The sequence below is a fragment of the Cryptomeria japonica genome, chromosome 3 (assembly GCF_030272615.1).
Source record: "Cryptomeria japonica chromosome 3, Sugi_1.0, whole genome shotgun sequence".
NCBI classification, from domain to species: Eukaryota; Viridiplantae; Streptophyta; class Pinopsida; order Cupressales; family Cupressaceae; genus Cryptomeria; species Cryptomeria japonica.
In genome coordinates this window covers 50,431,048-50,459,043 of record NC_081407.1, presented here as the reverse complement: position 1 = coordinate 50,459,043, position 27,996 = coordinate 50,431,048, and the positions used below count along the sequence as shown (strand labels likewise).

The 27,996-nt window shown below is 34.4% G+C and overlaps 1 long non-coding RNA gene across 1 annotated transcript; it reads right to left on the bottom strand.

Moving 5' to 3' along the window:
• Positions 1 to 313: 313 nt before the first annotated feature.
• LOC131032990 (uncharacterized) lies at positions 314 to 26,254 on the bottom strand. The gene is made up of 3 exons (XR_009103536.2): positions 25,927 to 26,254; positions 25,632 to 25,821; positions 314 to 667 (listed from the first exon to the last, which is right to left on the bottom strand). It is a non-coding gene; the product is annotated as an uncharacterized LOC131032990 (long non-coding RNA).
• Between the last annotated feature and the right edge of the window lie 1,742 nt (positions 26,255 to 27,996).

The window sequence follows — 27,996 nt, the reverse complement described above, 5'->3', positions numbered from 1 at the left end:
CTCTTTCACTTGTTTTTTTGTATCAGAAAGGAATTTGAATGAAGAGAAGTCTTTTAAGTTGTTTACTGAATTTTTTTAATAAAAAAGATAAAATAAGTTACATTTTCATTAGTAGTTCCCTACATACATATGCTTATATCTTAGTGGATAGGATTTCATACTGACATTCAATAATGAAAACTCTGTCATTATAGATGCTAAATAAAATATATTGTGCATTGATCATCTGGTAGTACAGACATTAGATTAAAAAAAAAAAATGTATATGTTCCTAGTATGAACACATTAAATGGTGAAAGAATGAAGTGGGTATTTGTATATTACTTGAAAAATAAAGCATACTTTTACTTTTAGGAATTTTGCTCAATAAATTTACATACTACCTTGTAGGTAGGCATAGTTAGATTAAACAAAATAGGTTTTGGGAACCAAGCCATTCGGATCTCACCCCTCTTTGATCACCCACAGGAAGATGCAGGAGTAAACCCAATTCCTTTTTCTTTCTTTTCCTTCCTGGAGGTTACAAGAGGGTCCTTTGGCTGAAGTTTTTTATTTATTTTGACCCTATTATTGATATCATTCCTGTAGCGCCACCATCCCTCCTCCTTTATGTTGCCCTTCCCCATGCCTCTAAAATGTGAAATCTTTGGATTTGCAAGCTATAGATCTACATTGAGTGAGCAAATCATGATAAACCAATTAAAAAAAAAAACATAGAGAAACAATGTTAAGGTAAATGAAATTATATAAAAACAAAATCTCACAAAGAAAACAAATAAAAGAAAACAACAATATTTTTTTTCCTTGCACCCCTGTTGTGGTAATAGCCTCCTCTTCATAGATAAATTCTTCCTATCATGGTGATCAATACCAGTAGAACCCTAGCCGCCTCATGTCTAATTCTCACAAGAAAAGTAAAGGGGGAAGTAAAGGAAATCCTTACGGATTTTTAGGGTTTTTAAGAAAATACTATTTTTCTTTTTTAAATATTTCCTTGGACTTTCCTGTGAATGACATTCTTTTTATTTTATTTTTTTTACTAAATGATTAAAGGCTTTATTTATTTTCATCTTATAATATTTAAGGGGAGTAAAGTGGGGATAATTTCAAAATAAATTTGAAGATTAGGAAAAAAACATCCTTTCTCACGTGGCATGTTAGAATAAAGTTGCCTTTCTAATTAATAAATTCCTTTTCTTTTAAACTTTCCTCTTTTATAATGTTTCCCCTTTTCATAAAGAAAAAGTAATGTAGTGTTGCATTAAAAATATAAATAAAAAATAAAAATCATGATGATTGGGTGGGGATTATGAAATTGATTTATTTATGTATAGAATTGAATATTATTATTACTTTATTTCCTCATTAAAGATATAAAAAGAGAATTAAAAAAAAAGAATAAAGTTTTGTGGGCAAGGGAATATATCATTTAAATAAATATAATGACTTTATAAATGTAATAAAAAAGAAATATTAGAGGTAAAATATATGTAAAAAATAAATAATATTATTATACATTTATATGGTGTTGATTATGTACCTAAGTTTATATATTTAAGATTTGAGAGTCATTATAATTTATCAAATTTCATATAATATGTAATCATAGATATTGTCAAAGAGTCATCCAAATATTAATTTCCAAATCTAGTATCATTGTCTTTTGTAATAAAGGATATAGATACAGTTATTATTTGTAGAATGTATCCAACGATAAAGTTAACATTACTTCAAGTGGAAGGAGTAATTAGTTATCACTTTATAATCTTGCAAAGGTATTAGTTCAAAAGCAACTAGAAGTTTATTGATTAAAATTGTTTATTAGGAGACTTAGTATTATTTACTTGGTTAACTAGAAAGTGTTTACACTCTTGTCTAATCTCTTTTTTAAACAATTAGTAACTAAGAATAATGTGGTTAATTTGAAGCTTATTATTGAATAGTTGTTTCCTTTTCCCTTCAACAAGTGAGTATTAAATTATTTTCCAAAGTATAATTATTTGATAATTTAAATTCTATTTCAAGCAATTTAGTACCTTTCAAGTATTAGGATTCACATTTGAAGTAGTGTTATCATTTGTAGATGAAATTTGTATTGCTTCATATGAAAGAATTAGTTGGGATTATTATTAAGTACTTTTCACTTCAAACAAGTAGGTGTTAAAATTCATTTCCAAATTCTTGCTATTCAATCATTTAATTTTCTTTCAAGCAAATTAGTACTAGGATTCATACTTATTGTGTACTGGTTTATCCAAAACAATTATAACTTGCAAGTAATTCAAATCATTTTCATAAGTTATCTTTGAAAGTATCATGGTTTCCAAGCAATTAGTAATTGTATGAGGGAAAAGCGGGTCGACAGAACTCAATATGTGAAAAACGGAGCTCTAGGGAGCCTTGCTCACACACCCATAGGACTTCTTGGTGCAAGCTATGGAGTCATGAAGTATGGCTCAACTTCCCAAGGTTGGTTCCATGGTTCTCTATCTTGCCCGGTCCCTCAAACCAATGTTTTTGCTCTCAGATCACTAAGCAAAATGGTTTAGGGATGACAAATGCAAGAACGAGGGATGTTTTTGTTGATTTTAAGATGAGATGCATTCTAAGCTATGCATGATGCTACAAATGCAATAAACTAGCCATAAGATGACAAGGTTAGTAAACAAGACTATCCTAGCATACTATATTAGTTTATGATTTAAGCTAAATGATAAGGAATATACTCTAAATTTGCATATTTAGATTAATTCCTATTTAAAAGAGAAGCTAAATGATGAGCATATAAGAAATATGAAAGCTTGAATGGATTTGAGTATACGTGTGATGCTAAAGACTTGGATGATATCTGAAAATGGAGGAATGAAAGCTCTATTTATAGCAAAAATAAGGCAATGGATGGCCAGGATTGAAAGAATTAATCAAGGGCTAAGTTTGAAAGTTGGGAATCCATGTTTGCAATTGGCACCAATGAAATGGTGACAATTGTCAACATAAGGCTGGTTGAGAGGAGATGCAAGAAGCATTAAATGCTTGAGAAGACCTCATGGTTACCCTAGGGGTTAAGGGTTAAGGTTAAGTTAGGGTTATCCATTGGATAAAGCTTTTACCCAAAGGATTAACTCTTGTGCAAAGGTTTAAGGATAACCATGGTCAAAGCAATAAATGCTTGATGAGACCCTTGGGTTACATGGAGGTTGAGTTTATAGAAATTCTTTAACCATGTAAGAGGGTTGAGTTAACCATTAATGGTTATGAAGACTTTAGGGATAAATTTGTAAGAGTCCTTCCAAATTTGGGGGTATTCAACAAGTTAGCTTGTTGAATGGATAAAGGCTTTAATGCCTTTTGAAGACTTTACTCCAAATTTGAGAAGTGACCTCATATTTAGGGAAAAGGGATAATGGATGGGATTGGGTTAATTAATCAGGATTAGAAGAATCTAGAAGGGGTTAGGAAGAGGGTTTAGGATGCAAGTGGGAGGTGTAGGATTTTGCAAGTGGGTGAGGGAAAATAGAATTAATTTAAAATAAATTGCTTTATTTCTATTTGGTTGGAATTAAATAAATTAGATTTATTTAATTTAGGATAACTATTTTAATTAAATTTGAATTTAATTAAAAAGTGGACAGGGGCTTTAATTGAATAAAATAAATTTATCCTATTAAATGGTATAGTGAATTTAATTGAGTAATTTACTTAATTAAATAGAGGAATGCGGGTAATTTAATTAAATTGGATTTAATTAAATAGAGAAATGAACATAAAATATTCATTTAGGAATATGGTCATTTTTATACGTCTACAGTAATTTCATGTATTTAGTTCAAGTTTTCGATTTTTTAATTATCATAACTTTCCTTTAGAGAAAATACAATTCCAAGTAGTCGATTTGTTTATGTTCCTTTCAATTACATAAAATTCATACTTTAGTTTTTTAATTCAAGCGATAATTCCTTGTATATAATAGTTTCTTATTCATAATTGTATTGGTATACTGCTTCATTTAATATTCATGAATTCAAAGTTAAATTCCTAGTTAGATAACTAAACAAGAGGAGTTGAAACCAAAAATTAGCGGCGTTCGGTATCTATGGTGCCTCTGGGTCACACTTACGGGTAATGTCGTCGTGTTGAACTACTGCACTTAACGCCTAATAAAGCTGCAATAACAGTGTCTATGGCATCGTCCCTCTAAATCGTCGAGGATTCGCTTGGCAAATACTAATTGAAAGGTTAAAATTAATTCAATGCATACTCAAAAGGAATCTCGTTTGGATTCACTTGACTTCCCGAAGCTTTAGGCCGAATTTCAAGGCGGAACTCAAGCTTGTTTATGTAATTATTTTAATACTCCTAAGGACGGCGACCTGAGTGCACTCCTAGTAGGGGAGTGTAGTCTTTAGAGAGTGGCTCAGGACCCGGATGGTCCTGATGCGTCTAAAGTCTCTGGCCAGAGCATATCCTATTCTTATGAATAGATGCCTACCCCATTTGGGTAGATGCCCATCCCGGATTGGATAGATGAAACCTCGTGTCCCGTATGGACAGATGCCTAACCCATATGGTTAGATGCCTAGTCTCGTATGGATAGATGCCTAACCCATATGGTTAGATGCCCATCTCAGTTGGATGGATGCCTATCTCATTTGGAAAGATGTACCTAAGTATGTGATTAAATAAAAAATAAATAAGAATAAGTAAGAATAAGAAATCAATATTTTTATATATTAAAAAAAAAACAATTGAGTTTTTGGATTAAGTGAAGTGGGTTATTACATGTTACAATTATTTATACAAAACCTAAGACCTAATCATTAGGTCAGCTCCCAAAAGATATTACATTTAAATCAATTACAAAATAAGTTGGTTCAATACAATATGTCCGCCTCAATACATTTACACATTATCCAATCAATAAACTATTTCCAAAACGTGTCGTGCAGATCTGGAACATGATTTCTTATGCCGGTTCATAACCTGGACCTATATGTCGGTTAAGCCAAATATGTGAACCCGATCAGTCCAATATGCAAAACACCAAATGCAAACATCTAATCAATGTCTTCGACATAACCAAATGATCTCCAGATGATAACAGGTCATCATCACCTTCCTGACCTACTGATGAAACATATATTGATAACTATGCATAAGCCAATATCCATACTGGGACCACAATGTGTGGGTTCATCAACAAATCAATATAACCAGAGTGCCAAATCAACAATGTAGACCTCCAGAAAGATAAGTGTTGACATCAATGACAAAACCAATGTAACACATGACGAAGTCATCCATAATACCAATAATCTCCCCCTTTGGCATTGATGGCAACACAAGATGGAAAAACATCTAAGTGCCAAAAACAGAATGCCAACAATCTCCTTTAAACAAGTCAACACAAAGTTGTGTACCAAAAACAGAAACAGTATAACCAAAACCAAAATACATCTTCAAAGTACAATGTTTTTTCATAGACATCTCTCCCCCTTTGACATCAAATGCCAAAGCAGTTAAAAATCAAAACATAACATACAACTAACTACTCCCCCTGAGCATTAGCTCTCCTTCATCAAAACCGGAATTTTTTTTTTTCTATTAGTCCCTACTAGTTTGATGTCAATCTGCATCATTTAAGTCTCTGTCGGTGGGGTGATTACCCCAAGCTTCTCTCTGAGATATTCAAATGTTTCCTTAAGCAAAGGTTTTGTAAAAATATTTGCAATTTGCTCTTTAGTGTTCACATAAACCAATCTCACTTCATTTGCTTCAATGTTTTCTTTCAAAAAATTATACTTAATAGAAACATGCTTTGTTTTAGAGTGAAATACTGGATTCTTTGATATATCTATTGTTGTTGAGTTATCATAGTAAATAATTATTGGTTCATCGCATTTTACCTTGATATCCTTCAATATTTGCTTGATTCATAATACCTAAGTGCAATTAGTTGTTGCTACAACATATTCTGCTTCTGTTGTAGATAGTGATGTGCAGGTCTGCTTCTTGTTGATCCATGAAATTAATATTTTGCCAAGAAAGAATGCTCCACCAGTGATACTCTTTTTGTCATCCACATCTCCTACCCAATTTGCATCTATATATGCACATAACTCAAAATTGTCATCCTTAGGATACCATAAACCAAGATTTGTTGTCCCTTGCAGGTACCGGAAAATCTTTTTTACTACAGTTTCATGATTTTCTTTAGGATTGCTTTGAAATCTTGAAACAATAAATACGACATTCATTATATTAGGTCTGGTTTGTGTTGAATATAGTAACCCTCCAATCATAGATTTGTACCTTGTCGGATTTATAGGAGCTGAATCATCCTTTGATATCAATTTATTTGTTGTAGTCATAGGAGTGCTTACCGGTTTGGAGTTTTCAATTCCAAATTTCTTCAAAAGTTCCTTCAAGTATTTTTTTTGACAAATGAATATACCTTTATATGTTTGAGAAATCTGCAAACCTAGAAAAAAATTTATCTCTCCAATCATAAACATTTCAAATTCTTCCTGCATCTTATTAGCAAAGTCTCTACATAACTCTTCTCCTCCAAAAATGATATCATCCACACATACTTCAATAACCAAAATGTCATCATTGGTAATTTTGTAATACAAATTAGTGTCAGCATTACTTTTGTGTATCCTAGCTTTAAAAGATATTTATCCAATCTAGCATACCAAGCTTTGGGAGCTTGCTTCAATACATATAAAACTTTTCTTAATTTGAAAACCATATCCTTATCATCTGTTAATAAAATTCCATCAGGTTGCTCAATGTAAACTTCTTCTTCAAGATCTCCATTCAAAAATGCACATTTTACATCCATCTGATAAACTTTGTAGTTCTTGTGAGCTGCAAATGCAAGAAACAGTCTTACTGCTTCAATTTTGGCTACCGGTGCAAAGGTTTCATTATAATCAATTCTTTCTTTCTGAGAATACCTTTACAAACTAATATTGCTTTGTTTCTAATTACTTCACCGTCTTCATTAAGTTTATTTCTAAAAACCCATTTAGTTCCAATTATATTTTTGTCTCTAGGCCGGGGAACTAATGTCCAAGTATTATTCTTTTCAATCTATTATAATTCTTCTTCCATTGCTTTTATCCAATGTTTATCTTGACATGCTTCAACAACTGATGTTGGTTCAACTTGAGAAATTAAACATACCTTTTCATCCTTTAATCTTCCTCTTGTCATAACACCTTGATTTTTATTTCCAATTATCTGATTTTTTGAATGATTCAATCTTACATACCTGGGATTATTCTGATTTCCATTCACAGGCTGTTGATCTTCAGTCACAGTTGAGTTCTCTGATGATGCCGATGTGATTGGTTCTTCATTCTGTTCTGCTGCAATCCGTGTCGATTTATTTATAATCATTTTTATTGGCGGTTCAGAACCTATAGATCTTGATTCTCCTCTAAAATATTCATCTTTCTTCACATTAGTACTTTCAATGATTTTTTGCAATCTTTTATTATAACATCTATATGTCTTGCTTCTAGTTGAATAACCAAGAAATATTCCTTCATCACTTCTAGGATCTAATTTTCCAATAAACTCATCTCTCCTAATATAACATTTGTTTCCAAATATTCTGAAATATTTAAGAGTAGGAATATGACCGAACCATAGTTCATGAGGGGTTTTACTGGTTTCACCTTTGATGTGAAGTCTGTTGAAAGTATAAACCGTTGTATTTACTGCTTCTCTCCAGTACATATGAGGTAGATTTGTTCCATCATCATGGTTTTTGTTGCATCCAGTATAGTTTTGTTCTTCCTTTCCACAACTCCATTCTGCTGGGGTGTCTGGGGTGTTGATAGTTGTCTTTTGATTCCATTCTCTTCACAGTATGCATTGAATTCCCTAGATGTGAATTCTTCTCCTTGATCAGATCTCAAACATTTGATTTTCTTGCCAGTTTCATTCTCTACCATTGCCTTGTACATCTTGAATCTCCCAAAAGCTTCTAATTTCTCCTTGAGAAAAGTAACCCAACACATTCTTGAATAATCATCAATTACGAGCATAAAGTATCTATCACCTTGAGGACTCCTTGTTCTTGCTGGACCACATAAATCAATATGAATTAAATCAAGAATATTATTGGATTTCTCATAAATGCTCTTAAATGTTGTTCTAACTTGCTTTCCCATTTGACATTCCTTACATACCGGATTATCAGGTTTCACAATCTTAGGTAAATCCATTATTGCCTTGGTTGAATTGATTTTTACAATGCAATCAAAATTCACATGACAGAGTCTTTTATGCCATAACCAACTTTCATCAATCTGAGCAATCAAAGATGTCTTATCGCTAGTATTCAAATGAAAGATATTACCTTTAGTCTGATTACCGGTTGCAATCTCCAATCAGGTTCAGTTTATGATTTTGCATTTTCCATTCTTGAATTGTAATTGAAATCCTTTTTCCACTAACTGACCAACACTCAAAAGATTATGCTTTAAACATTTAACATAATAAACATTGTCAATATTGTGCTTACCATCCAAAGATATAGTGCCTCTTCCTTTGATTAAACAAGCTCTGTCATCTCCAAATCTTACTTAACCTTCATGATATTCCTGTAATGGTAAGAATTTGTTTTTATCACCAGTCATATGATGCAAGCATTCACTATCAATGATCCATTCATCATTTTCTTCAATTTTTGTTGCTAATGCCTACTCTACTGGTTTGACAATAGGTGTCGGTTGATCTTCTTATATTGTGACAAATGCCCATCCACTATCTATTGGATATCCACTAGAATCATCTGTAACACTTTCATCTGCATAGTAACATGACTTATCTCTGTTTTTCTTAAATTTGTATCTCTAATATTGAAGGTTAGACTTATATGTTCTCTTTGCCTCATCTCTTAGTCTTAAATATCTATCAGGATACCTAGACGCCATATGACCAACTTTATTGCAATTAAAACATTTGAAAGGTGTTCTACCTTCATACTTACTTCCTACTGGAACTTTAGGCATCTTCCTTGCAAATAGTGCTTCAAGTTCTTCAAGTTCTTCATTTTCTCTTCTAATATCTTCAAGTTCTTTTGCATAAAATGTCTTCCAATCAGATTTGTCAGATGATGATGATGATGATGATGCTTTGAAGGCTATATCAACCTTGACTCTAGCAACAAGACCAAATTATTCAAGCTCAAATGTTGAAAGTTTTCCAACCAGTGTATCTCTAGATACTGATGTATTAGGCATTGTTCTCAACTCATTAATAGCTGTCACTTTCATTTTGTAAGCCAGTGGCAAAGCTCTTAAAACTTTAGAAACAAATCCATCTTCACTTAAAGATCCTCCACAACATTGTATTCCTAAAACAATTTCATTCTCTTTCCATAAATGCATAAATTCTTTCATCCTCTTCCATTTTTAAATTTTCATACCTGACCCGGTAACATTCTAGTTTTGGAATTTCGACAGTGGAATCTCCTTCATTCAATATTTCCATTTTATCCCAAATAGCTTTTGATGTAGATCTGTTTGATAATCCTATGATTTGCTGATCTGATAATGTGCTCAGAAGTGCTTCTTGCTTTGCAATGATTCTCCAAGTCTTTAGCTAAGGTTGGTGGATTAGGGTTATTCGGATTAAGAGCAACATCACCATTTTTTGTAACATCCCATATATCTCTTCCAATGCAGTTCAGATGTGTCCCCATTCTGATCTTTCATATACCATAGTTAGTTCCATCAAGTTTGGGACTGTCCTTCTTGAAGATGTTTGTTGCCATAGGATCTCCTCAAGCTGTTAGGCTTCCAAAAAAAGAGGACTAGGCTTCAATACCAATTGTTAGGAACCAAGAAGGACAACTGAGAGGGGGGGGGTGAATCAGTTGTCAATAGATTATAACCCTAAACAATTATTCCAACTTAAAACACAATGTTGGTAAAACAGATTAACAGTTATAGTATTACCGATACAACTTAATGCATGAAACAGAAAGCAAAACAACATCCACAACACATGACACAGAGATTTTGACGTGGAAACCCTATAAGGGGAAAAACCACGGTGGGAAACCTTACCCACAATCAGATGATACTACTGTAGATAGTAAGTGAATACAATAATGGGGTCTGAACATGCAAAAAGCCCAACCGCCTAGAGCTCACTGCTCAATCACAAAATTAGATGTCTCACTGACTACACAGTTGGATGGTTAAATCCAATAGTCAATGTACTGCTTCAATTTAGCATCTTCAATGCCGGATTCAGTATTGGTTTAAGTTCTGCGCATGAGGACCAAACACCTTCATAACCTTTCCTTCAACCTTTAGATAATATCTGCGTGATTCGCACAAGGGTCTACTTGTTTTTGGTCTTCACAATAATCTTCAATATATGCACACTTCTTCCAAGTAAGATCAAGCAATTATTTATACAAAACCTAAGACCTAATCATTAGGTCGGCTCCCAAAAGATATTACATTTAAATCAATTACAAAATAAATCTTGGTGCAATACAATATATCGGCCTCAATACATTTACATATTATCCAATCAATAAACCATTTCCAAAATCTGTCGTGCAGATCTGGAACATGATTTCTTATGCCAGTTCATAACTTGGACCTATTTGTCGGTTAAAGCAAATATGTGAACCCGATCAGTCCAATATGCAAAACACCAAATGCAAACATCCAATCGATGTCTTTGACATAACCAAATGATTTCCAGATGATAACAAGTCATCATCAACTTCCTGAGCTGCTGGTGAAACATATACCGGTAATTGTGCATAAGCCAATATCCATACCGGGACCACAATGTGTCGATTCATCAACAAACAAATATAACCAGAGTGCCAAATCAACAATGCAGACCTCTAGGAAGATAAGTGTTGACATCAATAACAAAACCAATGCAACACATGACGAAGTAATCCATAATACCAACATGGAGTTGTAGTATCCATAACTATTTGCTTTTGGTTATCCTCTTGTTACTAGGCTCTAGATCTTTGGTGTGTAATTGCTATCGTTAGGGGTCCGAGCAAATTATTGATGAAGTCCTCAACAGTGTAGTTATGAGCAATCATATAGCGATTGAGGGCCCACTCTATGGTACGTTTGTTAAGGATAAGCATGTGGGGATACTTGTCAAGGGTTTTGTTGAAAGTTTCGGGAATGAAAAAGGATTGATAAACTTTAAATTCTTCTAGAAATGGGGGTTGTGGGGTGGGAGGAATGGATGTGTATAATTTTCCCGCTTTGAAATAGAATTTAATAATAAATATTAACAAAATTAAAATATAAATGAATATAATTAAATATAATTAAGTTAATGAGTGGTCAAAAGACATGAAATGAAAAGTTGTGACTCGCTCAAACATGAGATATAAAAGAGAGAAGAGAACCTCATTTGAGGGGGGGACAATTTGGAATCAAATGTGCAAATCTAATTTAAATAAGAAGTGTAGATCTGATCATGAAAGGTTGTGTCCCTTAAAAAGGGCAAAAATAATATAGAGTTGCACACTTTCAAAGAGCTCTATTAATGATGAAAGGGTGTGTCTATTGCCAAAGGCATACATAATAAAGAGATGTGACCTCTCTTTCACATTGAGAGATATAAAACAAAGGAATCAAAGCACCTAGTGACATTGGTGCATGAGCACCTAAAACATATTCAAATTTTGGTGTAAGGGGTCAAGTAGTTAGGGTCTAGCCATAAGAAAGTCATTTTGTGATGTAATAAGGTCTTAAAAGACCATTTATAATGTTTTTAGGGTCATTTGGTTTCAAATTAGCAAAGTATGTAAAATGTTGTAAAAGAAATTGTCAAGTTGTCATGTTAAGAATATGAAAGGTCAAGGGTTGTCATTAGGTAGTTGAGCGGTTGGAAGGTGAAAAAACAATTGGAAATCTTTGTAAAATGGTTAAATATACCTGATGTGGTGCTTTGAAAGAGAGAGCAGTATGAGGTGGAAGAAGATTTAATTGAAATTAATGAAATAGTCCATGTTTCTTGTCATTTTTCTGTATTTTTCTGAGTTGAAGCAATTTGTATGGATAAGTTTGGCCTGATAATGACATGAAAATAAATTGGAACTGATAAAGATTCAAGTCTTCTTTCATTTGCAACCAGTTTGGTAAGATTCCATGGAGTTTAGACCAAGTTATGGTCATTTTAGTGCAGGTTGCCTGGAACCCTACCTAGGGTTACTCATTTTGGGAAAAACACCATAACTTTTGTTTCCACAGTTAGATATTTATATAACTTTGGGAAATGATGGGGAGGATCTCACAAAAGAGTTGCTCCTTTGAATAATAGGTGGGCAAAGATGTTTTAGTGGGCTTCCAACCTTGTTCACACCCTAGTCTTGTCTAATCTTAAATCAAACAACTGAACTCCTTTGGAGTGCTCCCTATCAAATTGTCGCTCCCATTTCTCACAAGCATAGCTGAGATTCACTAGAGTAAATCCAACCTTCAAGTTGCCCAATCTCTAACATACACTTGCAAAGGTCTCAAGGGGTGCAAAGAAGGTGTTTCATTGCCATTCACATGGTTCTTTGTTTGGTTTCTCTCCATTTTTCCATCGCTTCCTCATTTTCCTATTTTCTAGGCCTAGTAGCCCTAAGAGCCCCTATTAGCCCTATCTTCATGGTTTTTGTGCAATTGCTCATAAAATTCCTAAAAGACATCCTAAGAGCCTTAGTGATCCGAATACCCTTTTGGACAAACTTTTGGACTCAGTAGGTTAGGTTGTCTGGTACGGTCGTACTGGTACAGACCTAAAATGGCTCTTTTTGAGGGTTTAAAGATTGCTAGTCTTCTCCAATAGGGTTTACTATTTTCTACACCCTACCATACCTTCTTTCTGCTACTGAGACTCCATTAGGCTTCATTCTCTCATGTCAAACACTTGGCACATCCACATTTTATCTTCCCTGCAAGCAATGACAAAAATGACAATCATATCCCTAGCCGAGCTATGGCAGAGCTCGCCTAGGATATGATGGCAAATGGCTTCCAATCAACCTCCAGGACGCTACAAAGAATATGTACATTATTCATAGGTTCCATGACTTGAATCCCAAGGGCCATTGAACAAACTCAATGGGATTTCAAGTTGGAACAATGTCTAGGGTCTTAAACCCTTGCTTAAACCGAGAGCAGAGCAGTAGAAAAGAATTTGTAAACACACACTAACCCTGCACTAAGAAAGTATGAAACCATTTCTTGAGCACCACAACAACATACACTAAACCACCATAAAAAGATAGTACCAATATCAGATCATCTGGTACGGACTGCTATAGTCAAATTTACAAATCTCAAGTAAAAACCTAGAAATTGCCTTCAATTTTATTCAAAATCTGATCATGAAATTACCAACCCATTTACAATCATGGAAAAAGAATTTTATATGCCTCCTTGCTCATAACCAACCTCCCATCGGTTTTCTAACCACCGATTTGATCAAATTTAAAAAGTTGCAAAAAGTTGTCAAGCAACAATGACAACTTTTGCTCCAATTTGCATTTTTGCAACTTATGTATTTCTATTCATTCTAAACCCCCTAGGATGGTTTCCTAACATTAAACTAAAATGATCAAATACCTAATTAGGCCTTACAAAGCGTTTTACACTATAATGCAAAATAATAGCATTTTTGGCTTACAAGGGCACATTGGCCAAAACTAAGAAAACAAGCACACCTTTGTGACAAACACTCTTCAAATAACTCCAAAACACACTTGTGGACCTATCAACAGTCCATTATTCCTTCATTGATCCCAAACATGATCAATCACTCCAAAATTTGGAAAATGCATCAATAAAACTACGTAAAACTAGGTGCTCCTGCACCAGGAAAACTTTTGTACCTATTTTATTTACAATTTGACTGAAGTGATTGACCTCCTCTTGGGTTTTGTGGAAGTTATGAATGACTGTTCGTTGCACTTCACAGTGAAAATTTTGAGTTTGAACCCTTCTGGCAGCATTACTAGTCAATTTTTTAGTCATTTGGTCCAAATTAACCCACACTCATTTCCATATATGTTTTTAATGGCCAAAAGGGTGTCCATATATGTTTTTAGACTTTGGATACGAAACCTGTGTGGGGAGTTATGCCTTGTCAGACCCTCTTGAAGGGCTACTAGAAAGAAGACTTGATTTTGAAGGAATGGTTAATGATCTTTGTCCAAAGTACTAAGTGAGTGCTTGTTTTTGTTTGTAAGATGATTTTAATCCTTTCTCTACATCAGACATCACTGTCGATCAGATCGGATCGGAACTGTTATTAAATTCTAGGCAGTAACATCCTTGTACTTGGCGGTATGCATAGGGATGTGCTTAATATGCATGCTTAATATCTGAAGCTTGATAATGTTATTATGCATAATTTAATAGTAATATTAATATAGAATACAAAATGTATGACAATCATACTCGTAGTTGAATGAGATATCAATATATTCACAGTCTAAGTACTTAATCGATTCTAATTTTTTCCCCCATAAGAAGAGGCGTGGTGTTGTTAGGGAGAGGCGGAGTAAAAACATATCATGATAGATGAGCCCCAAGGGTGAAAGAACTCATGATCTTGAAATTTGGGTTGTAGGCCCCAAGGGTGAATGGACTGAGGTTCCAGTAATCTGGGTTGCATTAGGAAGATGGTATCATTGTGCCCTAGACAAGAAAATCTCCCATCCGAGATTAGAAATTAGAAGGGATTAATATTAGAGTTTGAATAAGGAAAAAATTAGTTGTACTATGAGCAACCATAGTTATTTAATATGTAATTAATGTAGCATAATAAGTAGTATTGTATGTTTCTCTTTAGGAATTGGCAGCCTCTTAATAGGGGATATTACAATGTGGGGATGCGCCCTTCAATGACCAATGCTTCCTCTTCACTAGATGACGATGATGAGGATGGTGGGGGTTTAGTTGCCTTATGCTTCGTTTGGCTTCTTTTTTCTGAACTCATGCTGAGTAGAGCCTCAACTACCTATTTTTCTAGTGGTGTGGCCTTGATCGTTGTAGTCTTTGATTTTCTATCAACCAACCAAGTTCCCTATATTTTAACAATCAATAGTTGTGCTATCAGGGTTTGAAATATTTTGAACCTCCTCTGATCAATTGGCTTAGGTGCTTTTTTTCTGTCATGGGTTCCTCTCTTTTTCTGTTTTTTCTTCTCTCGCTACTACTTTCTCGTGGGTTAGAGAGTTCAAAAACTCTTTCGCAGTTTAACTTTGGGGTTTGTTTGAATCCTTGGAGAGCTCCAACAGGCTTTTGTACATATGTATCTATTTTAATATCAAAAATTTTGTAGGGTAGGGGGTAAATCCAGGAGGTTCGAGGTTCTAGGGCATCCATTAGTACAAAGTCTTTATCCACATAAAAGAATCTGTTATCAATATATTTCTACACAATCAAGTGGGAGAGCCATTGTCTATCTTACATTTTCTTTTAAAAACTATTAAATTACCCCACAAAAACTTGGAAATATGCATGAGGGTCTAGGAATGCCCTAACATAATCTAAGATTTGAGCAGATATCAGTTTGTCTTCACTCCAATTATTTTCACCAAATCAAGGTAGCTATTTGAGAAAATAAAATGTGAGGAAAATTATCAAACTTCCATACCAGAATGGATAATTCATCTTCTTTGTCCAATTTGTGCTCTCCAATAGCTCATGTCACAAGAATTCAGAGAGATTGAAATCTTTTCCCTCCTTGATCATCTGATAAGGAGCATGTACCATGGCCTCTATGGCCACGCCTTCCAAATTTGTGAAGTACACCTTTTACGCAATCACCTTCATAGCACAGAGTACTCTTTTGTTAGTGATGTTGTTGATGTTTAAGATCCTCCCATCAAATCTTGTTATGGTTGTCCTTTCAACCTCCATGTTCTTTGTGTCCTTAGAGGGTAGGGCTCCAACTTCCATCAGCCTGGTAATTTCTTGAATGGTTTCTTTGGTGATCTTGTGAGGCTAGTCCAGGTATAGAAAATCATCACGTAGCCGGCTAAGAACCATGCAAACCTACTCATGTTCTTAGGTGAAGTCCAGAAAATCTTTGAAAACATCAATCAAGCTTCTTCTGTGCAACCCTTGCATACTTTGCTTTCTATTCATTATTTCTCTTTAACGACTCCCCCTACAATGTCTCAAAGCAGGTATGGTTGATTTCCTCTAGTGGTGCATGTATATACTTTTGAATATCCTCTATGTAGATGACATCACCCAATACCTTCAAAAAAAGCTCCAATCGGATCTGTTTATAAGGCTTTGCTAGGGAACATGGTTAGGATAGGATGGGCTCAACAAAGGTAACTATTAGGGTGGGAGTAGTAAATGAGGCCATTGGGAATGGGTGCATCTAGGATTAGAGACTTGAGTGTTATAATTTATATGATCTATCAAACTTGAAGGCACTAGAAGGTTAGATATGAGGTTAGAGATAGAAAGTGAAGTGTGCAAAGTGAACATGGAGTGCTTATATAAGTGTTGTTGGCGGTCATGTTGAGTTTTCCAGTTGTTATTGGTTCATGTTGTCATGTTTTTCCTATTAGCTGCTATGGCTAGTCTTTTTTAGTCATTGTTACTTATCATCTGCTCACATTTAATGTACAATATGTTACAAGAAAATGAAATATTCTTTTTGTCTTATTCCCCTATACCATGTCAAACCTTCCTAGGGTTTTTCACCACAATATCTTGCAAGGTTCCCCTTTGTGTTCTTTGGTTGTGTTTAAGACTTTCTTATGGTATGTTCGAAGATATATTAGAGTAGCCATCTAGAATTTTCATGGTCTGATATGGTGGGGTTTCGTCATTGTGCATTTGAATATACATATTAGTCTACTTTGGTTTGATTTATGTGGTGATTTTGGTCTATTGTGTACAAAGAATACTCATTGGAAGCCATCTACTCTACGTGTTGAAATAACAGGTGTGTTCAATAGCCAAGCCCTTAATACTTCCTCAATTTATGTACTTCCAGTGTCACTATGAAGTTCTAGTTCTCCCTCGGTATTCAAGTTTTATAATACTTGTCCATTCTGAAGGCTAGAAATGGTGTATAAATTCTTCACATCCTCCTTGATATGTTTTGAGCTATTTCTTCAATATAAGAGGTATCCTTTGGACCAACTAGGAGAATTATGATGATTCGATTATTATCAATAAAAGATATTTCTTTCTTTTGGGAATCTACAATCCCATTTGCATTTACAAACCATCTAAGCCCCAGTAGTTCCTAGAATGTGTTGAAGAGTTCTTTCATCTGGATTACCTCAAAATCAATATATTTTTTGATACCAAGTTTTATACTTACTTCCATGTTCTTCGATGTCCCTAGTTTATTCATACAGGATCCATCTACTAGGCATATGTTTATGGGAGTTTTCACTAGCTTCGATTTGCCCAATTTCTCCCATGTAGTCAATGGTATAATGTTTAAATATGTTCCTAGGTCCACCATTACATATTTTACTTTGTGTTCATTAAGTTGAACATCAATAAGTAGTAGGCCATTATTACAATTCCAGTCTTTAGATAGGTAGTTCACTTACGACCTATTATTCCAGTATTTTCCTAATTGTTTTCATTTTATAACTAGATCATTATTTCCTCATACTGTTATTAATTTATTTAAACATCCTAGGTACTAAGTAAAACAAGCCACTTCCTTTTGTAATTTTTTTTTATTGCTTTCTTTTCTTCTTCTATCACCTTATTGTGTTGTCTTTTATCTGGTCTAAATAGGGTGGGCTCTTATTCTTCTCCTTCTTCTGCTAGGTTGTGGTAGTCTTCAAAGCCTTCTTCTACTATGGACTTCTTTTTTCCTTTTTCGTTGTATGTCCCTTGGCTAGTCACAATAAAGGCTTTATTTTTGTTTGTGTTTTTATTCTTCCTTTTCCCTGCCAGTTCTTCAACGGAGTTATCATCTTGCGATGTGTTGAAGGTTCATACATCCATCCTATGGCAACATCAGATACCTTGATATAGTACTCTCCAAATTACTCTATCCCCTCTTTATAGTTCATCACTCGAAGAAGACTTTTATATATCTCTATAGAATTCCTTATATTTATCACAATTGAACATTATGTGATCTTCACCTCCACAAAATGTACATTTAAGCTTCTTTTCAGCCCACTATTTTGAGGCATAATGACCTATCTTCCCACAGTTGAAACATGTCACATTATTTCTTCTCCTCTTTCCTTGACATTTACCTCAATCCCCTCTATAGTTGCATTCTCGATTGTCATCCTGATAACCCTGTGTTGCACATACATTCTGGTTATCCTGCCATATAGGGATTTGGTATCCGACATCATCTTTGTCCTCCTAACAACAACTATGATTTGAACACATATGTTCCCTCCATTTCGGATTGGGGGTCTATGTTGACGGTTGTCCAAGTTCGTGAGGGAGCACGTAGGTCCCAATCCTGGCAATAGGTGCAGTACAAGTTATGTTGCTTGATTGTTTTGGCAACAACAAGTGTCTTTTCAACTCGGCCCTTCGAGCAATTATTCCAAACGTGCCCTTCTCTATTGCAATATGTGCACCAGTTCTTTGTAGTTTTGTTGCTTTTATTTCTTATTGAATGGTTAAATTCTTATCTTGTTTCTATAGGCTCACTAACAATTATATATTTTGATCCTTTGTCAGTTTCCTCTAAAGCTGGGACTCTATCCGGTAGGCCATTTGGATCAAATCTATATATTTCTAGAAATCCCTTCCATCCAAGTCAATTCTTATGTCTCAGTCGAATCCAAACATGAACCATTCAATCTTTTGTTTCTCTGTTAGTGCTTCTTCCAATTTTCCATATACCTCTTTGAATATTTTATCATTTTCCTTAATAGAGCATGATCCTTGTGTCAAACTCCTCATCCTTATGACAATCTATGTAGGGACTTTTGGTGTCCCAATGGTCAATAGGAAATTTATTTTGACTGTATTCCATGTGATTGTGTATTTTGGATAGTTTTTGACACACCATTTAAGTTCCTCATCTCTTATTCATCCAACAAAGTCTAATAACCTTTCTTTGTCAAGGTATTTACAAATCTTTTACCATATAGATTTTGAGATGAAACAATGTGCCTTGCATCAGTAGTATCAATCCCATATATAGGGATCCTAATTGTAGTGTCCATGTTGCTAAGATTTGTCCCTAGGTTGTATGATAGCTAGAAATGAACTACAAGATTCTTTTCCAATAGTTGATTGTTTGTTTTTCCTTCTTTCGTTGACTCTTGTAAGGCTTATTCTCTTTGCCTTTGGCTTTGTCTAAGTTGATGTCAAAGTATTCTTCTCCTAGAATCTCACTACACGGTATTTCCTACTCATATTCAATTGTACTTGCTTCTTCTCTTCTCCCCCCTTATCTTCTATCCTCTCTTTTTACTTAGGCATCTCTTCTATCTCAACCTTTGAATCTTATTGTTGGTTAGGGATGCGTTTTTGTCCGGGGGTAGTGTCTCTCCAAGACATTTCTTCATTCTTTGATTTGTAAAATTCATGTCTTATAGTCGCACCTCTTCATTAATCTCATGATTTTATATCATCTTCTCTTAATCTTCTCACACTTAGGCTAACCAATTCCTCCAAAACGTCATTGGTCTAAAAGGGGGTTTGTACCGACATTTGTAATAGCACCTTGAACTTGTCATCTAACCAGTATGTGATAATAATAAATCCTTTGAGGGTGTGGCAAGGTAGGAGCCATATTGCCACTACTAGACCCTATTAACAACTTCCTTTTATCAAATCTTTCAATTGTTGTTTGCATCTTGGTTACCACTTCTTGCACCTCATCAAATCTTATGTCCAAATCTTTTGGAGTACCTTCTTTTGATTTCTCTCTCTTCTCCTTCGTTCTCCTTATTTCAGCTACACCCACATTGGCACACTTAGCAACACCCTTATTAGCGCGCTTTTCTCTTATGTTTTGTTTTTCCTCTCTTTCCAAGGTTTATCTTAATCTCCTCTCTTCATCATTAGAGTTGTCCATTATTTTTGTTTCCTTGTCTTTGTTTGCTCCTTGATCTCTCTTGTTTTATTGTTCTCTCCTTTTGCCATGGGTGCTTGCGAACCAGTCTTCCATTATCCCTATATTAAATTCCATGGTGGCTACTTGATTGGTCTTTTCCTATTAGTTGTGTCTCTTCATTCTTTTCTAGACATTTTCCCCCATCCCCTTGGCACCTGACACCCTCTCATAGGATAGACGTGAAGAAGATCAAGTTTTTGTCAATTCATCTGTATTTTTTGTTCTTTTGATCCAATATTGATTGAATTTTGAAAATTTTGTTCCACACAATAACCCCAATAGAACCTACCAGGGCCTTGGCAATGAAACGAATGTTACCAAGAAATATAAAGGAGAAAGATAGAAGCCTTGTTCCCAAGGATTTCTACTAGTTATAGTTTGTAACCCTAGAGGCAATCATATTGAGGTAGCAATTAGATGAATTTCGGATCCAGTTTGACTACTGAAATCAGAAAGAAATATCATACACCATAATAGAGTAGTAAGATAAATTTTCTTGTACAAATATCTTATAATGTAATGTGCATTCCTTAAATCTCCTTTATCATGTATACCTTCCATCTATCACCTAGTCCTTTTCTTAGTTATCCTTAGTCATTTAGTGATTGTATATCCTATCTATACTTATATCTCCCTTTAGGATTGCAGCCCTTGGATGATAGTCTTCTAATATATTTTAGAATTACTATTGTTGGATTAAAAACTTATCTCTTCAGACCAGTGTCTATAGCCCATTTTTCAGTCAACAATTAGCATGCACAGATAGTTTCAAAACAACTAAAACATGAATTATAGATTTAGAAATAGGAAGAAGTGAGAAACATGTGGCTGAAAACTGGGACAAAGATGCTAGGAGACCTTGACCAAAAAGTGTTGAATGTGAACAATAGAAATAGTTTTAGAATCAGGATGTTTCCCTAAGTATCTCCCTAAAATTTTATCAGAAAATAATTGGTCATTGATGTTGTGCATCCTTTGTTGGTTTTTTGTGTAACTAGGATAGGAAAATAAATAGGATTCGGATTGCCCTATCTGAATCCTTATAGGGCAGGGTCCTATCTATTGTATTTATATGTAATGTGTAAAACCAATAAGGGCTAGACCTAACATGTAAAGGGGCGCACCTCTAGGTCCAACGTGTGGACCTATCTCCAGCACACACATTTTGTGGCGTATAGTCTTATGTATTGATCATTTATGATGGGTTGGGCCCAAATGATTGTATTATTAAAAGGACGCATCCCTTCTCCAAACATGTGGTCCTATATCTTATTTTAGCACATCTCTATGTAGCGTGGGCTCTTGTAACGTGGAAACTATATTGTTTAGGTCCCATGCTTATGGTGGCGTGTAGAACTAATATTATAGTGTTGGCCCCAAGGATGGATTAGGTCGACCCAAGATAGGGCTCACCTCTTGTATATATGCACAAGCATATCACTAGTCGAAAATGCAATCAAGCAATCCGAATATTAGACAATCAATGTGAAGACCCTGTGCTCTGCAATAAAAGGTCAATGCAAATTCTGATCAAGGAATCAGCAAATTACTTCTGCCATCAACATTTGCCATACATGCGATCCTGGACAGTGAATACATTGAAGAGGATAGCGAGTTCCTCTTGAAGGTCTACAAACATCATTAGGTCTGCAATCTTCAGTGAAGAACTACGAAGAGCTGGAAGTTGTATGTTGATGATATTCTTATATAAAAAAGAGATAAGTCTATTATGTTCTACTGTTACATTGTGCCCTAGCTGGGTTACAACTGTAACTCTAATTCTGCCCTAGGTTGACAGTTATATCAGATAAGTAATCTGATCTTTATTGCCATTGTATTCTACAATTAATAAAAGGATCTAGATCTGATTTGTTGTTAGGTATTTCCTCCAAGAGGGAGGTTTTCCCAGGGTATGTGTTGTGTCTTGTCTCTTTTGTATTCTTGCATTCACATTGTTCTCTGCAATCTGATCACTAAAGTTAACATCCTTGACCCAAAATTTTTACTTCTTTACAATTTGGTCTTGTGCATCTCAGTTTACTTTTTTCAAATCTATATTTGTTGTCTCTAAAATATGCCACTACAAATACAAGAGGAGAAAAAGGTTTTGGCTTGGCAGGGGCTTGCCTAGGCCAAACCCTAGGTTTGGAATTAATCCTTAATGAAACAATTGGAAGTAAAGATCTGAAGTAAAATATTGGATTTGCAATATTATACGTCAAGCTTACTCATATCGATAATGGTGAAGATGCAATGCTCTTTGAATATGATCACAAGTGTTGATGCAATAACATGACATGACAAGACATAAAAGGGATCAATCATAAAAATGTGCTTGCATCAAGATTGCTAGAAACTTTTGTTCCATAATTGCTTAGATCTAAAAGAATTAGCTAATAATAGTTGCTCTTAAATGATGTAGGATGTACTTGGATGCTTATGGATGAAAAAGAATTAGGAAAGATGATCTTATGTAGGGTTCCTAAGGTATTTCATAAATTAGGTTGACATCCAACAGTCATATTAAAATATTGGGCTCGGGGATTAATATATGGGAACGAGAGCACCGACATATTTAAAAATAGGCCAATCTAGGGAGACAAAGATGCCTACAACCCTTGACCGCTAGGAAAAGGGTGCCTAGTGCCCTTGTCCACCTAGAAAAGGGTAAATCAAAGGTTGTTTAGGTGTACTCAAGCTCAAGATAAAGACCAAGATAGCCATGTGATCATATGATAATAATTTTACAGTGCAAAGCCTAGAAATAGGCTTGGAATAGAGCCAAGAGGAAGCACACTAATACAAGGCCACAAAAAAGGAGTATAAAATTGTGAAGAGTTACAATTTATGACACTACATCTCTAATATAATTTCAAATTCAAATTTGAGGCCCTTAGAAGCCTCGTACAATTTCAAAAGTTGGATGTATATCTCCTCGCGAGCTTTCCAATGATACGTAATGATTGAAAATCTAATAGTCATATCAAAAGTTATGGTCCCAAAAGTTATTCTACCAAAATTAAAATTTCCAATTTCCAATAGATTATCTTCTTGAGGGGGAAAATTGACAATTGTACTTTTGGGGGCCAAAATGGGAGTTACACTTTCCAAAACATCCTAGGGCAATTATACTTTCTAAGATAAAGAAGGCAAACAAGGGTTATAGAGGATCATTTAGTAGTGCATATTGTAGCTTTGGCTTGTAGATTTTTCTTGATAGAATCAGATTTATTTGTGCTAAGAAAGCCCATGTGGTTGTAGCCTATAATTTCTAAGTGTTGTATCTCATTTTCAAGAAGTAAAAGAAATCGGTTGTTTTGCCTCTTGTATTTCTCTCATTCATCTCTAGTATTGTTTTGTATACATGTGTTTGGTGGGGTGGTGATGCAGGGGCATTCATGATATAAGACCAATCTTGCATCACCCAAAAAATATTTTATATTTCAATAAGGGCTAAAAATGATAAGGTAACTAATTTTAGTAAGTTGGCATTTGAGCACATGTGAACCTAAAAAATTACCCTCTAGAGTGAAACTAAAATATAAAGTTAATGGTGAAAGAATCATCTCAATGTCCAATGGAATTTGGGAGATTAAAAAATTGTTTTGGGAAATTTCTCTAATAAGAATTCAAATTCAAATTTAAGGCCCTTAGAAGCCTCATATAGGTTCAAAAGTTGGACTTATTTGGGATTGTAGATATCTTCATGAGCTTTCCAACAATATAAAATAATTAAAAATCCAACAATTGGAGTGAAAGTTATTGCTCTTGGAAGTTGTTCTATTGATATTTAAATTTCCAAACTCTAATAAAATATCTCCTTGAGTGATAAAATGGACGATTGGATTCCAACACCCAAAATAGGAGTTATACATTTCGAGGATATTCTAGAGCAGTTACACTTTCCAAGATAAAGAAGGTGAACATGGGTTACAAAGGACAATTTAGTAGTACAAATTGTGGCTCCAACTTGCAATTTTTTCTTGATAGAATTAGATTTCTTTGTAATAAGAAAGCCCATGTGGTTGTAGCTTGTAATTTCTAAGTATTGTAATTCATTTTCATGAATTAATAGAAATTGGTTGTTTTCCCTCTTGTATTTGTCTAGTTCATCTATATTATTATTATGTGCGTGTGTGTTGGGTGGAGTGACCTTTCACCAACTCTATAATCCTTAAAGTTAAAGTCAGACCTAGAAGCTTAAATGTTCCTTTTACCAAAATCTCCACCTCGGACCAATTTTGTGTTTAGTAGGGTCATCCTTGGCTCACTTCCATGAAATCTCTCTTTTGTAATTCATAAGTGTTTGAAGTCCACATTTGAAAGATAGTGCATACAATATTTCATAGTAGATTCCGATTCTTGTCTAGATGTGGAAACTTTACACTAGAATACATTTGGCCTCAACAACCTCAACTCATTCAACCTCTTGAAGATACCTTGTCCTTTTCTTACCAAAAATTCAAAGCCAAGAGAATAGTTGATTTATCCTTGGGTAGTTCCTTGGGACCCACTTTGCCTACTACCCCTAAGGATCCTTCAACATCTATGGATACCTAAGTAACTCTTCTTATAAGAAACTATCTTATAGGATTAATCCGTAGATTTTCTTATCTCAGATTATCGTTAGATTACCTAGGTAGCCAATAAAGATATATTTTCAAGTATGGGACGTAAGAACCATCCCATCACTGCACATCCCAATCAATGCAAATCGTAAGTCGTATCTTTATAGAGTTTGTCATAATTCATCCAACTTGCGTTCCGTATCTCCTGTTTAAATACAGTGCGGACAGGACCATGTGAATGGCGGTACAAATGCAGTGACTATCTGCACTGTTTATTCCGACATCCATTAAAAATCGTTGAGGGACCCTGACTTGGATCTGGGTAATGGAGAAAAGGATTATTTTTTTTTGGGCTCCTTTTATTTCATAGCCAAATCACAATGGTTTTCTTCACCTGTGCAAGATGATTGTCCATGACTCTATTAGGTATACATTGGATTTAGGTTTGCGAAAGGAACGGTGTGCATTTTTTATATGGATCATAAACACAATATATCTCAGCTTAAGGAGGGTGTGCATTTTTTATATGGATCATAAACACAATATATCTCAGCTTTTATCATGAAGTGTACAAAGACATTTACATCAATATTTCTTTTCAACATTTAAGCAACAAAGAGAGTTTATAATCAAGTTAAATAGTAAAAAATCAGTCTTTCACAAAATAAAAATAGCAAAGTTTATCATTTCTTAGATAATTTTTTTTTAATATATTAAATCAAAGCAAAATTACAAAAAATAACAGCTATAACAAGTATGACACCATACAAAACAAGTATTTCAAATAACAACTGATTAAAATGAACTAATCACTGACACAGATAAATATTCAAAATCTCCTATTCTATTCTATTTCTATGGAATTCCATTTTTATAAATCTCAAACAAATACTAAAAACAAATTGCCATATACATTTGAAAATAAAATCATGACAAAAAGAAATAGAATTGCTTTGGGGGAATAGAGCTGCTTACCTAGGGCTGCCAAGTTCGTATAGCTTTCTTGCCATTGGAGGAGCCCAACTTCAATATCTTCGAGAAGTGAGAAGTCGTTGGCCTTTTCATACAGTCCTACTTTGCACTTGTAAAATAAATAATCCAACAGTTTTATAAGCTTCTGTATAGCATTCAACTGCAGTTTTCTCCTTGCTCGTCTCTTGTATTTCTGAAACGGTGAAACAAAATAGTTCAGATTGAAAGAGATAAACACCTAACCCTCAAATCATCCTAATTGTATTTTGTTTATACGGATGCGTGGCAATATTCACACCTGCTGATTTTATTATTGCATTCATTACGAATGAGAATGCTTGCCCTAATTTCCTGTCACAAATCTATTGCAGGGGACGGTGTGTATGCTCTCCTAGCTCTATGGAATGCAATCCAGGTTCTGAATGGAATTGAGTGACTCACTATAATTATAGTATTTTGTCTTTTTGTTGTTGCAGGCAACTCACTGTACAATTGGTGGGGTATTAACTTCCAAATTCAGATTAGAGGGAACATGATCGCTGTACCTTATTTTACAGAGCTGTGTTGCAGGAGGCATATTAAAAGTTTAAAAACATGACAGCTGGAGCAACTCATTCTTATCCACATTCAACCCTAACCCAACATGTTACCCACTGGGTTACATTAAGTACACTAGTTTTGAGATTGAGATTAAAACATGACAGCCAGGAGCCACTCATTTTTTACCAGATTTAACCCTAACCCAACATGTAACCTACTGGGTTACAGTAAGTACACTAAATTTTGAGATTGAGATTACAACGAACATGATTTATGTGTCGCGTACGGCGTGAACATTGAACAATGACGGAATAATAATTAATAAATCATTTTATTTTATTGTCTATGATGACAGCCAATCTTTTTTTTTTTCTACAAATGACTTATAGGACAAGGGACTCTCCGCGAGGCACCTAACTGGTCACTTGTACATATCCTGCCTTCAGTCCGTCTATTTTTACCTTACTTTCTATAGGTTTTGAAATTGTAACAGTTTTTTCAAGAGTACAAGTTCTCTACAAGTAATTGGTCTTCTGAATGTTGCTAAAGTCTTTCATTTATTCATATCAATTTATTTGTTTATTTTTTCAATAAAAACATTTTAAATTCATAAAAAATTTGTGTAAAAAAATAAAAATAATAAAATCATTCATTAAAAAAAAAAAGACTATATTCTTTTCTACCTTCACCACAAACCCCCTCCCCTAGTATGGTGAATTTTAAGACAGTCTTTTAAAATGAGATTAAATGATAATTATTGTAGTGTGATTTAGAGAGTTGAACCTTCCATGATCAAATGACATTTATATTAAGTAATATAAAATAATATGTGTAAAACACTTTTTCTTTTTCTTCTTTTGTAAAAAATGAATAATTTTATTAGAAGAAAAAAAATGTACAATAGATACCAACAATCTAGAAGAAGTCTAGGAAGCCAAAAGGTCCGAGAGAGACAACTCGGGTTGAATACAAAGAAACAATACATGAAGAAAACAACTAAAAGCTAAAGATTTGAGCAGCAATCACTTACTATAAGACAAAAGATTACTTTTCTCCAAGAGTACAAAGCACATGATTATCTATAATGATATTAAACATTGCAAGTAGAGATCCATTATGATTTAGTTCTTCTTGAGAATTTTGGATGAATAATAGGCTATCATCAGCAAAGTGAGAGTTCAAAGCAACTTCATTTTCAGGTAGAGAAATACCATGGATAAGATGTTGCCTTTTACAATGATTTAAGAGATAACCATGTGCATTAGCTATGAGAACATAGATAAATGGAGCTAAAGGACAACCTTGCCTTATAGATCATTGTAAAGGAAAGGTTTGACAAATTGAGCCATTAATAACAAGGCAAACATTAATATCAAAAAAGAGAAGTTTTGTATACACGTGATATGAGCTTGCGACCAAAGCCTAGCCATTTGAGCATTTTTAATATGAATTGTCATCTAATCCTATCATAGGCTTTATCAAAATTCAATTTGATGAGGAGGTAGCTTTGACCTGTTTGTTGAGGCCATTCAACAAACTCCCAAGCAAGCACCAATTTGTCTAAAATGAATCTCCCTCCTATAAATCCAATTTTCTTAGACTTTACAATTTCTCACACTGTGCGTTTAATTCTTTTAGCAATAGCTTTGGCAATAATTTTGTCGCAGGTATTATGGAGAGTGATAGGTCTCCACCCTCAAATGTTCTCATTTTTTCCTTTAAGAATTAGTTTTATCAATCCTTGATTTATGGAAGGGCATAGGACTCCTTTGGCTAAGGTTTCTTTATAGACTTAATAAAAATCTTTCCTAATAAATGGCCACAATAA